Raw genomic sequence first — 19,298 nt, forward strand, 5'->3', positions numbered from 1 at the left:
ACTGTTACTGCCTGCTTGAGAAAATTATAATTATAATACAATCTATATTCCTATAGTTAAAATCCCCCATTATGCAGACATTTTTGCTCCTGCTCGCCCTGCCTACCTCTTGTAGTAATATATCAGTGTCCTGCCTGCTGAGGTTGGGTGGCCTGTAAAGAACCCCTAGAATTAGTATGTCTTTCCCTTTGTGGACGCGAGTGGCAGTGTAGCACCTATCAGTAACAGCAATAAATGGGCCACTAACACACCCACCCAAACAGTAATAGCTGGACACTAACACACACAGTAATAGATGGACACTAACACCCACACCCACACAGTAATAGATACACTAACACCCACACCCATACAGTAATAGATGGGCCACTAACACACCCACCCACACAGTAATAGATGGACACTAACACCCACACCCACACAGTAATAGACACACTAACACCCACACCCACACAGTAATAGATGGGCAACTAACACCCACACCCACACAGTAATAGATGGACACTAACACACCCACCCACACAGTAAGAGATGGACACTAACACCCACACCCACACAGTAAGAGATGGACACTAACACCCACACCCACACAGTAAGAGATGGACACTAACACACCCACCCACACAGTAAGAGATGGACACTAACACCCACACCCACACAGTAAGAGATGGACACTAACACACCCACCCACACAGTAAGAGATGGACACTAACACCCACACCCACACAGTAAGAGATGGACACTAACACCCACACCCACACAGTAAGAAATGGACACTAACACACCCACCCACACAGTAAGAGATGGACACTAACACCCACACCCACACAGTAATAGATGGACACTAACACCCACACCCACACAGTAATAGATGGACACTAACACCCACACCCACACAGTAAGAGATGGACACTAACACCCACACCCACACAGTAATAGATGGACACTAACACACCCACCCACACAGTAACAGATGGACACTAACACACCCACCCACACAGTAATAGATGGGCCACTAACACACCCACCCACACAGTAACAGATGGACACTAACACACCCACCCACACAGTAATAGATGGGCCACTAACACACTCACCCACACAGTAACAGATGGACACTAACACACCCACCCACACAGTAATAGATGGGCCACTAAAAACAAACACCAGCACAGTAACATGGCGGGGAAAAGCTGAGGAGTTCTCTTGCGGTAAATATTTGCCTCCCAAAATGGTGGGCCTTTGCGGGGCAGCTGAGAAGTGATCATCTGATCGCTGATGATGACGACACGTGCACGGCCCTGGTAACAAGGAAAGGGAAAAAAAGCGGAGTAGCAAGGAAGCGGAAGTAACAAGGAAAGGGAAGAAACGCGGAGTGGCAATTAAGGAAACGGGAAGTGGGGGGGATTACCCGGATTCGGAAGTATAATTAGGGGTAGTCACTAGAGCATGATTCCGAGGTGGTGGAGCCAAGACAGAGCAGGCTGAGATCAGGTGAGGTATAATATAGTAATGGAGGTGACTGGTGAGCGTGCCAGGAATCACGAGGCGATAATAATTTTCAATAACAATATAATATAGGAATCAATAACACAACCAAGAGATCTATAGCATATCTCCCATCAGAGAACCGTTATGGATGAGCATTTTCAATCTTTTTTTTTTTTTTCTTTTACTTCAGGCCCAACACCTCGAATGTTTATGCCAAGGCATCACCAAACTATTATTTTCCTCTGAATATCGTCTCCCTGACTGATCCTCCGTCAAGGCTGGCACTACGGTACGGTACGGTATACGGAACGGCGCGGTTGAAATTTTGATTAAAAGTACGGTACGGAATTACGGTACGATATTTTTCCTAATGTACGGTACGGTATGATATAGGTACGGAATATTTAGCAAAATTCCGAACCATCGTAACAAATGCTTAATTAAAACAAGTGCTCATCCTAAGATTTTTTTTTTTATGCCCATTAGCGCCTGGTAGGCTATATTTAGGAGGCCTGATACATGTATAGTCACTTTGTAAATGTGTCTTTTCAAATTTATTGACGTACCTTTATTATTTTTTTTCACAAAAATTTTCTTTATGTATGTATATGTTTTCCTGATGGTACGATAATGGTACGGAATTACGGTACTGTATTTTTACCGTACTATACGGTACGGAAATATAGCTGGGGGTACTGTACAAAATTACGATACGGTATTTTTTTCAGGTACGGAGTACGGTTAAAATTCCATATCGTACCGTACTGCCAACCTTACCCTCCGTGTCTGCTTTCGAAGTCTTTAATCCCAAATAAGAGTCAGATAACTTCTTTGAAAAATGGTATAGGGGGAGGGGGCTTTACTGCTGTTTTCCAGTTTTCAAGCTATACCAAAAAATATCCTCTTCCTTAGGCGTAAATCCTGAATAAGATGAAAGGAGAGCAACTTTTTTTCCGTCGTTAAGGATAAATTCGAGGCAGAAAATTGTCTGGAGATAATTTCGGTGGAAAATTCCCGAGAAACTAGCTTGTGTGACCGCGCCTTTAATGAACCAGTTCAGGCAGGTGGGCAGGACATTGTAGCACATAATGACTGAGCGTGTGATCCCTTGGCCTGGCACATAAGCTACAAGGTACAGGGGCAGCCCCACTGACCTCCATAGGCGGATCCAGGGGGGGGGCCACGGGGCCATGGCCCCCCCAAACGCTCTGAGAGTATGTTTTGGCCCCCCCCAAAGAAATTCGTTACAGATACTGTCAGCCTCCCTCAATCATATACATATCATGTAGAACTCGATAGTCGATACTGCATCGCTCTACTACATAAAACAAAATCCAATTCTATGGCCTCAATGCACAAGCGAATCGGAATTAAGCGCTGAGAAGGAAGGCCTCTTCGGCCAATCAGCGATTAGGGAAAATACCAAGGTTGAGCTTCAGCAAGGACTTCTAAATATAGAATTTACTCAGGGCGTGCGCTGTCGAATCTTTAGCCCATAAACCTCGGGCTAGGGGTCTATTGTCACTCTCCCAGCGCGCGAGCGATACTGCAAATTTTTGGAAAAATAGGTGTTGTTCACCAATGCCCTGTGTGGTAATTTCAAACGAAAACATAATAGTTTTTACTGCTATCTCATCGCCAATCCTTCCTCCTCTGCTCCTCATGATGAAAGATATTGGAAGTGTCTAGGTTGAACCACGGCAGAGATATGATGTTGGGAAGAGGTACCATTTTCGGCCAAGCCGAGCGCACTTGTTCGTGCGGGTGCTGTTGACCTGGGCCTTGGTCTCCTGCCTCGCCCCGCGCCATCACACAGTACGTAGGCATCCTTTCCTACCAGCTGATGAAAGCAATGTTTTTAAATATTACGATGTGATTATTGTGATTCTTATATGTTATATATTAATATATGCTTAATAAAGACCAAAAGTATTCTGGATCTAATTCTTGAGTTATGCCCCTGAAAAGCACAATGCAATCCGATGTGACTTAATTCCATGTGTACAGTCCGTCGTCGATGAACAGTTGGCCCCCCCCAAAACTCAAGGCTGGATCCGCCCTTGCTGACCTCCCAGTAATATATATGTAGCCCAGCCTCAGACGCATCAGCACCATATCATATGATGCACTAATTAAGCCTACCATAAGTGTGGGTGCAGAAACTCGATACCTGGGCATAGTGAATGCTGGAGGTGTACATATTACCATCCTGACATCTCAAGGCAAGCTGATTGGTAACAGACTCACTAACAAGAGATCTAAGTCTACTCTTAACATAATTATAGGTGTACTCAACACCTGCGTGTACAGTGAGGTCATTAGAGGCAGCACGAGTAAGTCTGTTTGCCTTTTCATTATGGGGCAACCCAACATATATATATGTGAGGGCACCCAGATGAAGTATATGCAGTATAGCACCACTGTGCTCTAGCAGGTTAAGGGCACTATATAAGGCACTTATTGACTAAATATCACAGTCAGAGGGAGAGGAAGACAGGAGTGTATACTAGGCATACTGGCTGTCAAAAAACAGGTACACAGTTTTCCTTAGAGCTATATATTGTTGTGCTGGAAGCTTCCCCCGGCGTCCATGGGCCTCTAGAAGGCTCCGGGAGGAGCGAGCAGGGGGGCGGGGAGTAAGGTGAGCCGTCCGCGCCCCGCGGGGCGCGGCCAGACGCCAGGCGGGAAGTGTTGCCTACTCGCATATATTTTTTGCTACATGTTCTTATATGATCTAAAATATACTGTAACATTCTAGACTGTACTGTTCTGGATATATATAGGAGAAGAGGGCGAGAGAGCCCCAGTCCCAGTCTTAGTAAGCTAGTGGCCTGTGAAGAGTCAAGAGTGAATTGTACTACTAAGTAAGAATATTAAACTACAGAAGCTGTGCAAGGTGTTTACATATCTCTCTCCCACGGAGTCTTGTGACGGCGACACGGAACCCAAGTATACGTCCGGCATAACATTGGCGTCAGGAGCGTAGCCATTTGTTTTTTTCGCCATGGAGACTCGTTCCCAAGCTGCCCAGAGGGACGACATGTTGATTGAACTTTTGGAAGCCTTGATACTACAGGGGGAGAAACAAGACAGAGCACTCCAAGAACTCAAAGAACAACAAGAAAGAGCACACCAAGAACTCAAAGAACAACAAGAAAGAGCACAGCAACAACAAGAAAGAGCACAGCAACAACAAGAAGGAACACTCCAAGAACTCCAAAAACAGCTAGAAGATCGCTTCACAGGATTACAGCTACAGCTAAAATCAGTACAAGATGGAAGTGAGTCAGTGCGAAGAGAAATGACTGATGTGACCACGAACTTGGGACAACGCCTGATAGAAGTGGAGAAAGAACACACAAATCTTCAACAAGAGATGGAGGTGGTACGGGAGACGACACACAAAGAAATATTAGAAGTAAGTGACAGAGTGAAGGCCCTTAAGAACATAAGAACATAAGAACGCAGGAGTCTACAAGAGGCCGGTAGGCCTGTACGAGGCAGCTCCTTTGACCCTAAGCTCCCGTGTATTTAACCCCACCTAATATCGCTGTCCATGAATTTATCTAGTCTATTTTTGAATGTGACAATTGTATTGGCACTCACCACATGACTGCTAAGCCTATTCCACTCATCCACCACCCTGTTAGTAAACCAATTTTTGCCTATGTCCCTGTTGAATCTGAATTTATCCAGTTTAAACCCGTTACTTCGTGTCCTACCCGGTTCTCTTACCAACAAAACCTTATGAATGTCTCCCTTATTAAAGCCCTTCATCCATTTATAAACCTCGATCATGTCTCCACGCACCCTTCGCCTTTCTAGAGAATGCAAGTTTAACTGTTTGAATCTTTCCTCGTATGGCAAGTTTCTCAGCCCCTGAATCATCTTAGTCATCCTCCTCTGCACCGATTCTAACATTTTGATATCCATTCTATAGTAGGGTGACCAGAACTGAACCGCATAGTCAAGATGAGGTCTAACTAATGCTAAATATAGTTTGAGGAAGACTTCGGGGCTTCTGTTGCTTACGCTCCTTGAAATAAATCCCAGTACCCTATTAGCTCGATTTCTAGCTTGAATGCATTGTGCCCTTGGACGGAGATCAGAGCTCACTAAGACCCCTAAATCCCTCTCGCACCCAGACCTACTTATGAGAGTGTCATTTAAGCAATAGTTATGTGAGGGGTTGTTCCTACCTACACTCAGAATACTGCACTTCCCTACATTGAACTCCATCTGCCATTTATCCGCCCAGTCATATAATCTGTTGAGTTCACCTTGGAGAATACTAGCGTCCTGATCCGACTCAATTACTCTACCGATCTTGGTATCATCTGCAAATTTACTAACATCACTACTAATTCCTGTGTCTAAGTCATTGATATAAATAATAAATAATAGTCATTGAAGACCTTGAAGCCCTTGAAGACTGCTTGGCTGGAAACGGACAGCCAGTCACTGCAGGGGCTATAGTTGTACCCAAGATGCTTCTCCTACGCAAGTCCGGGGTAGTTTGAGCCCTGTTTCGCCTGAGTTTATCCCCGCAAGAAGTTCCGCCACCCCCATGAGTCTGCTGGGTTCGCCTGTTAGAAAGAAGCCTCAGGAGTTTGATGGCAAGGTCTCCTGGGAGGCTTACCGCGCTCAGTTTGAGCTGTTGGCAGCTCGGAACGGATGGGATGACCAAGAGTGCGCGGTACAGCTGGCCACTAGCCTGAAAGGGGCGGCGCTGGAGGTCCTTGCTCAGCTCGACAATGCGACAAAGGGCAGCTACAGCGGGCTGGCACAGGCGCTGGAGCAACGATATGGGACCAAGCACCAGAACGAACTCTTCAGGGTTAGGTTCAGAACCCGCAACAGGAGGCGCGGCGAGTCTCTTCAGGAACTCGCTCAGGACCTTGAGAGCATGGCGCACAAGGCATACCCAAGTGCCACCCCTGATCTGCTGACGGTTTTGCTGCTTGATCAATTCATCGATGCCCTGGACAGCCCTCAGCTGAAGATACAAGTGAACCAAGCTGAGCCAACATCAATGCAGGAAGCTCTGGCACGTGCCATGGAGTTTGAGTCCTTTGTTAGGTCTAGCTTGTCAAGCTTCAGGGACGACTCGACTTCTGGCTTTAGGGCACGAAAGGGCTCTGTCAGCGACACAGACAGGTTCCAAGGAACGTGCTGGTACTGCGAGAAGGTTGGGCACAAGGAGAACGAATGCTATAAGAGGAAGAAGGAATATGAAGGTGGCGCTAAGAAGAAGCCCAGGGAAGGACCCAAGTGCTGGACCTGTGGAGAAAAGGGGCACTGGAAGAATGAGTGTGAAAAATGTGCCCCCAACGAGGGACCACCACTCGGGAAATTAAGAAGGACTGGTACACGGGGGCAACGACCAGTCTGTCCTGTACATGCCCCGAAGATATCAGTGGGCAGGAGAACCACCATGACAAGCTGCCAAGTGGAGGGCAAGGTTGACGGAGTGTTGTGGCCTGTGGTCGTCGACACAGGCTCGGAACGCACATTGGTGCGGCTTGACGTGGTGAGTCATCGTCGGCTTCCTAAGACGCCGCATCGACTGTGCGGAGTCACGGGACACTACGCAGAGCTCAGAGGCCCAGTGGACGTGAAGTTTGAGCTCGGAGGAAAGGAAGAGTTCCTCTCTGTCTACGTGGCTGACATGGACAACCCCTGCATCCTAGGTATGGATTATCTTGTCTCCCACAGGTGCGAACTGGACTTCCGCGCTAAGCAGCTGACTGTAGGAGGAAGGAGGGTGCCACTGACGACTGTGAACAAGGAAGACCTGCCAGTGGCGGTCAAGCGCACCACCATTATTCCTCCGAGGTCGGAGATGCTGTTCCCTGTCAAATTACGGGTGCCCCCCCGGCTAGCCTGTGTGTGGTAGAGAGTGGAAGTCGATGCCCGGTAGAAAACGGGATGATTGTAGGCAGTACTTTGGTAGACCCTGCTGCAGCGGAAGTGCCTGTCGTCGTGGCCAATGTCTCCTTCAGCCCAAAGAAAATAGAACAAGGAACCATGGTGGGGTTGTGCCAAGAGATCGACCAGGAACCGAGAACCTCTGTCTGCAGGAGAACCCTGACGAAGCCCCAGGAGGAGCTGCCCGACTACCTGCGCGACCTGTTAGACAGGAGCTCCAAGTGTCTAGAGGAGCCCCAAGTGAAACAACTCGGGGAGCTTCTCGTGAGGAATGCTGATGTGTTTTCCACAGGAGACCTGGACTTGGGGTGTATGGACCTGGTAGAGCACCACATCGACACAGGTAGCCACCGCCCAGCAAAGCAAGCTCCTCGAAGGATGGCACCAGCCCGTCGCAAGGAGATGGAGGTAATGGATGATCTCCGGTAACAGGGGTTAATCAAGCGGTCCAGCAGTCCGTGGGCGTCTGCTGTAGTGCTCGTCAGGAAAAAGGATGGTTCCCTCAGGTTACTGCGTGGACTACCGAGCCCTCAACGATCTCACCATCAAGAATTCATACCCACTCCCACGGATCGACGACACGCTCGACGCTTTGGTTGGCTCCAAGTGGTTTTCAACACTGGATATGAAGTCTGGGTATCACGAAGTCAAAATGGCGTCGGTCAAAGAGAAAACAGCCTTCTCCTACGGTCAAGGTCTGTGGCAGTTTAAGGTTATGCCCTTTGGCCTCTGCAACGCGCCGGCCACGTTCGAGCGGCTGATGGAGAGGGTGCTGGAGGGACTTCACTGGAAGACGGCACTCATCTACCTCGACGACGTGATTGTCTTTGGCCAGTCCTTCGAGCAAGTGATGGAAAGGCTATCAGAGGTTTTCGCCCGGTTTAGAGCTGCACACCTTAAGCTCAGCCCGAAGAAATGCTGCCTATTCCAAAGGGAGGTCCAATACTTGGGACACATCGTGAGCGAGGCTGGAGTACGCACTGATCCTGAGAAGGTGGCTGCGATAAGGGACTGGCCGACACCCACCAACGTGAAGGAGCTGCGGAGCTTCCTCGGGTTGTGCTCATACTACCGCAGGTTTGTAAAAGGCTTCGTTACGATTGCTGCACCACTGCACCTCCTGACGAAGAAGGGACGCAAGTTTGAGTGGACAGCGGAAACTCAGGTTGCCTTTGAGTAACTCAAGGAGGCCCTCATCAGCTCGCCCGTACTCACCTACCCAGACCCCTCTAAGCCTTTTATACTGGATTTGTAGTCGCGCCTACGATGTGTGGTATATAAGATGGTAACTAATGACGTAATATCATGTCAGTATATAGTAATATTAGTTGGATTGCATGTAATGTCTTAATGTAATAGTGGTTTATGTATTATGATGGTACATGTTTGTAATAAGATAAGATATTAACTGTAATGGTAACTGTAATGGTAGAAAATGTATGTGAGGAGTTTGGTACGTGTGGTGGGGCGGCGATGGGCGCCTCAGAGTCCATGAGTCAGCGAGTAGAGTCAGCGCATAGACGCCGAACTCAGCATAATCGTTAGATAATTGGGAACAGTGATTGATGTCATGCCTGACCCAAGGGTCAGATACGGCGCCATAGCAAGCCTTGCCTCAAGCGAGGAGGACAGACGCTAGGCGAGAAGAAGAGAGGCAGGAGCGTGAGTCTCCTACCCGTGGCGAGGAGACGAGAGACAAAGGGAGCGCAAGGCTCTTACGACGGATTACGAAGCTATTATTAGACCCCTCAATAATTGTGAGTATTATAAGTTTGACGTTGTGTCATAGGATAAGGTGACATTTGGTGTATTTGATGTGGTTGCATTAATTGTATTGTGTTGATTGACACGTGCTGATGAGTTGTACTCTTTTACCTCACTCAGGTTTACACGCATATTAAAAGCGAGTAAAACAAGACGGGTCTTCTGATTTATCCTGCCCAAGCCGCCAGTGGCGGCTACAGGATTGTGATGCCAGTGATGAGGGGATTGGTGGAGTGCTGTCCCAGGCATGTGCCGACATGGAACGGGCTGTGGCCTACTTCAGCAAGAAGCTCACCCCAGCCGAGAAAAACTATTGCGTGACCCGGAAAGAACTCCTGGCAGTAGTCAAGAGTCTTGACTTTTTCCATGCTTACCTGTACGGTGCAACTTTCACCATCCGCACGGATCACGCTGCATTGCGGTGGTTGAAGTCACTGAAAAACCCTGAGGGCCAGCTTGCTCGCTGGATAGGTAAACTAGAGCAGCATCACTACACTATTGTTGCGATGGAAGCTTCCCCCGGCGTCCATGGGCCTCTAGAAGGCTCCGGGAGGAACGAGCAGGGGGGCGGGGAACAAGGCGAGCCGTCCGCGCCCCGCGGGGCGCGGCCAGACGCCAGGCGGGAAGTGTTGCCAACTCGCATATATTTTTGCTACATGTTCTTGTATGATCTAAAATATACTGTAACATTCTAGACTGTACTGTTCTGGATATATATAGGAGAAGAGGGCGAGAGAGGGCTAGTCCCAGTCATAGTAAGTAGTGGTCAGTGAAGAGTCAGAGTGAAGTGTACTACTAAGGAAGAATATTAAACTACAGAAGCTGTGCAAGGTGTTTACATATCTCCCTCCCACGGAGTCTCCTGACGGCGACACGGAACCCAAGTAACACGTCCGGCATAACATTGGCGTCAGGAGTGTAGGCATTTGTTTTTTTTTCGCCATGGAGACTCGTTCCCAAGCCGCCCAGAGGGACGGCGTGTTGACTGAACTCTTGAAAGCTTTGAGACTTCAGGGGGGAGAAACAAGAAAGAGCACAGCAACAACAAGAAAGAGCACAGCAACAACAAGAAAGAACACTCCAAGAACTCAAAGAACAACAAGAAAGAGCACACCAAGAACTGAAAGAACAACAAGAAAGAGCACAACAAAAACTCAAAGAACAACAAGAAAGAGCACAGCAACAACAAGAAGGAACACTCCAAGCACCAGAACGAGCTCTTCAGAGTTAGGTTCAGAACCCGCAACAGGAGGCGCGGCGAGTCTCTTCAGGAACTCGCTCAGGACCTTGAGAGCATGGCGCACAAGGCATACCTAGGTGCCACCCCTGACCTGCTGACGGTTTTGCTGCGTGATCAATTCATCGATGCCCTGGACAGCCCTCAGCTGAAGATACAAGTGAACCAAGCTAAGCCAACATCAATGCAGGAAGCTCTGGCACGTGCTATGGAATTTGAGTCCTTTGTTAGGTCTAGCTTGTCAAGCTTCAGGGACGACTCGACTTCTGGCTTTAGGGCACGAAAGGGCGCTGTCAGCGACATAGACAGGTTCCAAGGAAAGTGCTGGTACTGCGAGAAGGTTGGGCACAAGGAGAACAAATGCTATAAGAGGAAGAAGGAATATGAAGGTAGCGCTAAGAAGAAGCCCAGGGAAGGACCCAAGTGCTGGACCTGTGGAGAAAAGGGGCACTGGAAGAATGAGTGTCGGAAAACTGTGCCCCCGGCGAGGGACCACCACTCGGGAAACTAAGGAGGACTGGTTCACGGGGGCAACGACCAGTCTGTCCTGTACATGCCCCGAAGATATCAGTGTGCAGGAGAGCCACCATGACAAGCTGCCAAGTGGAGGGCAAGGTTGACGGAGTGTTGTGGCCTGTGGTCGTCGACACAGGCTCGGAACGCACATTGGTGCGGCCTGACGTGGCGAGTTATCGTCGGCTTCCTAAGACGCCGCATCGACTGTGCGGACTCACAGGACAATACGCAGAGCTCAGAGGCCCAGTGGACGTGAAGTTTGAGCTCGGAGGAAAGGAAGAGTTCCTCTCTGTCTACGTGGCTGACATGGACGACCCCTGCATCCTAGGTATTTTTTTTTTATTTTTTTTTTACGTTGTTGCCTATTGCGCCGGTAGGCATCTTCCCGGTGGGGCCTGATGGTCGGCCCAAGGCTTCTTCCAGGTGGGGCCTGATGGTCGGCCCAGCCCGTTCTGGCGCGGGCGAGTGTTTATAGTGGCGCCATCTTGCATTGGCTCATGCTGCCACCCGGAACTCGTACTTGATTCGCTTGGACGGCTTCCTCTAGAGTCCGGGTTGATGGGTGGTCTTCCGGACAGCATGTGGGTAGTTTTAAGCCACTCGGCGGTGACCGAAAAATCCGAGTGGTAGCGTGAGGATTCGAACCCGCGTCGTCCATCACGCGGCGAATGTGGGTCCAGTACGCTATCACTTCGGCCACCGCCTATGGATTATCTTGTCTCCCACAGGTGAGAGCTGGACTTCTGCGCTAAGCAGCTGACTGTAGGAGGAAGGAGGGTGCCACTGACGACTGTGAACAAGGAAGACTTGCCAGTGACGGTCAAGCGCACCACCATTATTCCTCCGAGGTCGGAGATGCTGTTACCCTGTCAAATTACGGGTGCCCCCCCGGCTAGCCTGTGTGTGGTAGAGTGGATGTCGATGCCCGGTAGAAAACGGGGTGATTGTAGGCAGTACTTTGGTAGACTCTGCGTGCAGCGGAAGTGCCTGTCGTCGTGGCCAATGTCTCCTTCAGCCCAAAGAAAATAGAACAAGGGACCATGATGGGGTTGTGCCAAGAGATCGACCAGGAACCGAGAACCTGTGTCTGCAGGAGAACCCTGACGAAGCCCCAGGAGGAGCTGCCCGACTACCTGCGCGACCTGTTAGACAGGAGCTCCAAGTGTCTAGAGGAGCCCCAAGTGGAACAGCTCAGGGAGCTTCTCGTGAGGAATGCAGATGTGTTTTCCACAGGAGACCTGGACTTGGGGTGTACGGACCTGGTAGAGTACCACATCGACACAGGTAGCCACCGCCCAGTGAAGCAAGCTCCTCGAAGGATGGCACCAGCTCGTTGCAAGGAGATAGATGAGGTAATGGATGATCTCCGGCAACAAGGGTTAATCGAGCGGTCCAGCAGCCCGTGGGCGTCTGCTGTAGTGCTCGTCAGGAAAAAGGACGGTTCCCTCAGGTGCTGCGTGGACTACCGAGCCCTCAACGATCTCACCATCAAGAATTCATACCCACTCCCACGGATCGACGATACGCTCGACGCTTTGGTGGGCTCCAAGTGGTTTTCAACACTGGATATGAAGTCTGGGTATCACCAAGTCAAAATGGCGGAGCAGGACAAAGAGAAAACAGCCTTCTCCTACGGTCAAGGCCTGTGGCAGTTTAAGGTTATGCCCTTTGGCCTCTGCAACGCGCCGGCCACGTTCGAGCGGCTGATGGAGAGGGTGCTGGAGGGACTTCACTGGAAGACGGCACTCATCTACCTCGACGACGTGATTGTCTTTGGCCAGACCTTCGAGCAGGAGATGGAGAGGCTATCAGAGGTTTTCGCCCGGTTTAGAGCTGCACACCTTAAGCTCAGCCCGAAGAAATGCTGCCTATTCCAAAGGGAGGTCCAATACTTGGGACACATCGTGAGCGAGGCTGGAGTACGCACTAATCCTGAGAAGGTGGCTGCGGTAAGCGACTGGCCGACACCCACCAACGTGAAGGAGATGTGCTCATACTACCGCAGGTTTGTAAAAGGCTTCGCTACGATTGCTGCACCACTGCACCTCCTGACGAAAAAGGGGCGCAAGTTTGAGTGGACAGCGGAAACTCAGGTTGCCTTTGAGAAGCTCAAGGAGGCCCTCATCAGCTCGCCCGTACTCACCTACCCAGACCCCTCTAAGCCTTTTATACTGGATTGTGATGCCAGTGATGAGGGGATTGGTGGAGTACTGTCCCAGGCATGTGCCGACATGGAACGGGTTGTGGCCTACTTCAGCAAGAAGCTCACCTTAGCCGAGAAAACTATTGCGTGACCCGGAAAGAACTCTTGGCAGTAGTCAAGAGCCTTGACTTTTTCCATGCTTACCTGTACGGTGCAACTTTCACCATCCGCACGGATCACGCTGCATTGCGGTGGTTGAAGTCACTGAAAAACCCTTAGGGCCAGCTTGCTCGCTGGATAGGTAAACTAGAGCAGCATCACTACACTATTGTGCACCGATCTGGGCTAACACACGGTAACGCGGACAGCTTGACCCGGCGCCCCTGCCTACCTGAGTGTCAACATTGCCTCCAGAGGGAAAGCGTCCAGAATATGTGCCGCCGCACTACAGTGGAACAGACAGCGGAAGTGCCATGGGAAGACTTGGGAAAACTGCAGCAGGAGGACCGAGATCTGAGACCAATTATGGAGTGGTTGAGTCAATCGTCAACGCGACCTGGGTGGAAAGTGATCTCGAGAGAAAGCCCTACCACCAAGAATTACTGGACTCAGTGGGACACTCTTCGGATGGACAACGGGGCGTTGCAGCGACGCTGGGTCTCTCATGATGGTCTTGACCACTACTGGTCCACGGTGCCACCTATGAAGTCCCGGGAAGGCGTTTTGAAAAAAATGCACGACAGCATCACCAGCGGACACCTTGGGGTAAAGAAGACACTGAGTCGCCTGCGCCAAAGGTTCTACTGGGTTGGCATGAGGAAGGACGTGGAAGAATGGTGTCACGCGTGTGAGGTGTGCTGTGCAAAGAAGGGGCCCAAGAAGCGCCACCGTGCCCCATTGCAGCTGTACCAGGTTGGAGCCCCCATGGAACGGGTGGCAGTGGATATAGCAGGACCCTTGCCTCTGACGACGAACGGAAATAGGTACATCTGCGTCACAATGGATTACTTCACCAAGTGGCCGGAAGCCTACGCCATCCCTGACCAGGAAGCCACTACCATCGCTAAGGTATTGGTGGAGGAGTTCTTCTGTCGCTTCGGTGTGCCTAACGAGCTCCATTCCGACCAGAGAAGGAATTTTGAGTCAACAGTCCTTGCTGAGTGCTGCAAGCTCCTGGGTATCAAGAAGACCCGGACCACCCCTCTGCACCCACAGTCAGATGGAATGGTGGAGAGGTTTAATTGGACGTTGGGCCAGGAGTTGGCCAAGCAGTGCAACAATGATCAGTCTTCATGGGATCAGAAGCTGCCTCCGCTCCTCATGGCCTACAGGTCTGCCGCCCACGAGACTACGGGGTATTCACCGGCAAAGCTGATGTTTGGACGTGAGCTGCGATTGCCGGTGGACCTACTGACAGGAAGGCCTCCTGGGGAAAGCCTTCCAAGGGACACCTCCAGTTTTGCCCGTCAGCTAGAGGAACGGCTGGAAGAGGTGCACCATCAAGTCCGTGGTGCCTTGAAGTTCTCCGGGGAGGCCATGAAGCGCGGTTACAATATGAGGGCAAGCCACGTTGACTTCAAGGAAGGAGACCAAGTCTGGCTTTACAACCCGCAGAGGAAGAAAGGACAGTCTTCGAAGTTACACGGCCCCTGGGAAGGCCCTTATACTGAGCTAGAACGCCTCTCCGACGTGACTTACCGAATCCGGAGAACGGAAAGGACCAAGCCGAAAGTTGTCCACGTCAACCGGCTATGGAGGTACCACGGTCCGGGAAACTACACCTGGAACAACTACAGACACCCAGCAGCCGACGAAAACGCAAGGGACGTCCAGGACCGAGAGGAGGTCGACGACGACATAGGCCTTCTGGACCTTTCAGCCGAGGGAGATAACCTCCCGGTTTCGACAGATGTTCCAGGGACACCCCAAGAAACGGACGACGACGAGGCGCACCAGGAGACAGACGCGCAGGAGGCACCGAGCAGAAGACAGAGACAACGCAGGCGTCCACAGCGATACGACGATTATTATGTTTTTGATTAATTTTCTTATGTTTGTATATAGTTAAGTGTGTGATCGGGACGATCACAATTAAGAGGGGGGGATAGTGTTGTGCTGGAAGCTTCCCCCGGCGTCCATGGGCCTCTAGAAGGCTCCGGGAGGAACGAGCAGGGGGGCGGGGAACAAGGCGAGCCGCATATATTTTTGCTACATGTTCTTGTATGATCTAAAATATACTGTAACATTCTAGACTGTACTGTTCTGGATATATATAGGAGAAGAGGGCGAGAGAAGGCTAGTCCCAGTCATAGTAAGTAGTGGTCAGTGAAGAGTCAGAGTGAAGTGTACTACTAAGGAAGAATATTAAACTACAGAAGTTGTGCAAGGTGTTTACATATCTCCCTCCCACGGAGTCTCCTGACGGCGACACGGAACCCAAGTAACACGTCCGGCATAACACTATTGTGCACCGATCTGGGCTAACACACGGTAACGCGGACAGCTTGAGCCGGCGCCCCTGCTTACCTGAGTGTCAACATTGCCTCCAGTGGGAAAGCGTCCAGAATATGTGCCGGCACACTACAGTGGAACAGACAGCGGAAGTGCCATGGGAAGACTTGGGAAAACTGCAGCAGGAGGACCGAGATCTGAGACCAATTATGGAGTGGCTGAGTCAATCGTCAACGCGACCTGGGTGGGAAGTAGTCTCGAGAGAAAGCCCTATCACCAAGAATTACTGGACTCAGTGGGACACTCTTCGGATGGACAACGGGGTGTTGCAGCGACGCTGGGTCTCTCATGATGGTCTTGACCACTACTGGTCCACGGTGCTACCAAGAAGCGGACGACGACGGGGCGCACCAGGAGACAGACGCGCAAGAGGCAGCGGACAGAAGACAGAGACAACGCAAGCGTCCACGGCGATACGACGATTATTATGTTTTTGATTAATTCTCTTATGTTTGTATATAGTTAAGTGTTTGATCGGGACGATCACAATTAAGAGGGGGGTTGGGGGGTAGTGTTGTGCTGGAAGCTTCCCCCGGCGTCCATGGGCCTCCAGAAGGTTCCGGGAGGAGCGAGCAGGGGGACGGGGAGCAAGGCGAGCCGTCCGCGCCCCGCGGGGCGCGGCCAGACGCCAGGCAGGAAGTGTTGCCTACTCGCATATATTTTTTGCTACATGTTCTTGTATGATCTTAAATATACTGTAACATTCTAGACTGTACTGTTCTGGATATATATAGGAGAAGAGGGCGAGAGAGCCCCAGTCCCAGTCTTAGTAAGCTAGTGGCCACCCAGCTAGCAAAAAATGTGGGCCCCATGTAGGCAACATATGGGAAAATGTGGGCAAAAATATGGGTTCCCAGTTGGGCAATCTTGGTGGGCCCCGGATAGGCAAATATGGGCCCCACATTTGCCCACACGGACCCCAGATGGGGGATACAACAGGGTATCTGTGTGGGGCCCAGGTGGGCAGAGTGGGCCTCATGTGGTAACCATATGGGCATGCATGGGCAACATTCCCCTAGATGCACAGGATGATAGTTTCTGCTGCCCAGATACGTTGTTGGAGCTCAAATGATATCCCAATGTACATCAGTTTATTGCCTTTTGTTGAAAGTAATTTCTTGGTTTCAAATCCTTGAAAGTCACCTTTCAAGGATTTGAAACCAAGAAATTACTTTCAACAAAAGGCAATAAACTGATGTACATATAGGGATGTCATTTGAGCTCCAACAATGGATCTGTGGGCAGCAGGAACTATCATCCTGTTGGCCTAAGTACAGTATCCATGCTTATCAACCCGAGGCAAATTCATCAGGCAGATGTGCCAACAACACTCCATGAGAGCACAATAAGAAAGCCCAGTCTTGGCAATGACCTTTCTCAGGGGCCAGGCAGCCTAGGAATCATCAACAACAACCTGAGGCAAAAAATATGTACTTAAAACTAAATCCTGGTTTATTGCTTTTTGAAAACTACAAAAACACGTTATTTTTCACCCTACTGAAAATAATGCACTGGTTCCATAGGCCATGAATAGCCAGCCAACCAACTAATTATGAACATGGGTTTGCTGGAAAATAATAAATGAAATTACTCAATGCAATAAAATCAACACATATGAATAACAGCACAATATGATTTGTACCTGTCTACTACTTTTGTGCAAATACATAAATTGCTTCTCCTAAGAGCATGAAAGTCCAGCTGTCTCGGGGTCATGCCACTCAAATGTGGTTAATACAAAAACATAACAGGGGTAGGTGGGTGTGCAAGAGCTATATAAAACAGCCCATACTGCACTAAAACAACTTCAAATGATGTCCTCATGAAGAAACTCTGATTATTGCAATTTGGACTACCAGCAGTCATTATATACACTCGACGGAGCACAGAAATCAGTCCAAGTCTTCTACATTTGATTCAGTTATGGCTTTTTTTTTTTTTTTTTACAACAAAGGGGGCAGCTCAAGGGCACACAAAAAAGAAAACAATATTAAAAAAAGCCCGCTACTCGCTGCTCCCAAAAAAGAATCAAAAGAGGTGGCCGAAAGCAAGGTCAATTTCGGGAGGAGAGGTGTCCTGATACCCTCCTCTTGAAAGAGTTCAAGTCGTAGGCAGGAGGAAATACAGATGAAGGAAGATTGTTCCAGAGTTTACCAGTGTGAGGGATGAAAGAGTGAAGATGCTGGTTAACTCTTGCATAAGGGGTTTGGACAGTATGGGGATGAGCATGAGTAGAAAGTCGTGTGCAGTGGGGCCGCGGAAGGGGAGGAGGCATGCAGTTAACAAGTTCAGAAGAGCAGTCAGCGAGGAAATATCGATAGAAGATAGAAAGAGAGGCAACATCGCGGCGGAATTTAAGAGGTAAAAGGCTATCAGTAGGAGGAGGAGAGCTGATGAGACGAAGAACCTCAGCCTCCACTCTGTCCAGAAGAGCTATGTGAATGGAGCCCCCCCACACGTGAGATGCATACTCCATACGAGGGCGGACAAGGCCCCTGTATATGGATAGTAACTGTGCGGGGCAGAAGAACTGGCGGAGACGATACAGAACGCCCAACCTCGAGGAAGCTGATTTACCGAGAGAGGAGATATGAAGTTTCCAGTTGAGATTTTGAGTTAAAGATAGACCGAGGATGTTTAGTGTTGAAGAAGGTGACAGCTGAGTGTTGTCGAAGAATAGGGGATAGGTGTTTGGAAGATTGTGTCGAGTTGATAGGTGGAGAAATTGAGTTTTTGAGGCATTGAAGGACACAAGGTTCCTTCTGCCCCAATCGGAAATGATAGCAAGGTCTGAGGTTAACCGTTCTGCAGCCTCCAGTCTGGAGTCGTGTACTTCCTGTTGTGATGGTCTTTTATTGAAAGAAGTTGAATAATGCAGAGTGGAGTCGTCGGCGTACGAGTGGACAGGACAGTTTGTTATGGAAAGAAGATCATTGATGAATAACAGGAAGAGAGTGGGTGATAGGACAGAGCCCTGTGGAACGCCACTGTTGATAGGTTTAGGGGAAGAGCAGTGACCGTCTACCACCGCAGAGATAGAACGGCTGGAAAGGAAACTGGAGATAATGGAACAGAGAGAGGGATAGAATCCGAAAGAGGGCAGTTTAGAAAGCAAAGACTGGTGCCAGACTCTATCGAAGGCTTTCAATATGTCTAGCGCAACAGAGAAAGTTTCACCGAAACGGCTAAGAGAGGATAACCAAGAATCAGTTAAGAGAGCAAGAAGATCGCTAGTAGAACGCCCCTTGCGGAATCCATACTGGCGATCAGATAGAAGGTTAGAAGTGGAAATGTGCTTTTGAATCTTCCGGTTAAGGATTGATTCAAAAGCTTTAGGTAGACAGGAAAGTAAAGCTAAAGGGCAGTAGTTTGAGGGATTGGAACGGTCACCCTTCTTAGGCACAGGCTGTACAAAGTCATACTTCCAGCAGGAAGGAAAGATAGATGTTGATAGGCAGAGACGAAAGAGTTTGACCAGGCAGGGTGTCAGCACAGAAGCACAGTTTTTAAGGACAATAGGAGACACTCCATCAGGTCCATAAGCCTTCTGAGAGTTGAGGCCAGAGAAGGTATAGAAAACATCATTAGGAAGAATCTTAATAACAGGCATAAAGGAGTCAGAGGGGGGATGAGTAGGAGGAACATGCCCAGAATCGTCCAAGGTGGAGTTCTTACAGAAAGTTTGAGCAAAGAGTTCAGCATTAGAGA

Source organism: Eriocheir sinensis, chromosome 3 (assembly GCF_024679095.1).
Source record: "Eriocheir sinensis breed Jianghai 21 chromosome 3, ASM2467909v1, whole genome shotgun sequence".
In the NCBI taxonomy this organism is placed as follows: Eukaryota; Metazoa; Arthropoda; class Malacostraca; order Decapoda; family Varunidae; genus Eriocheir; species Eriocheir sinensis.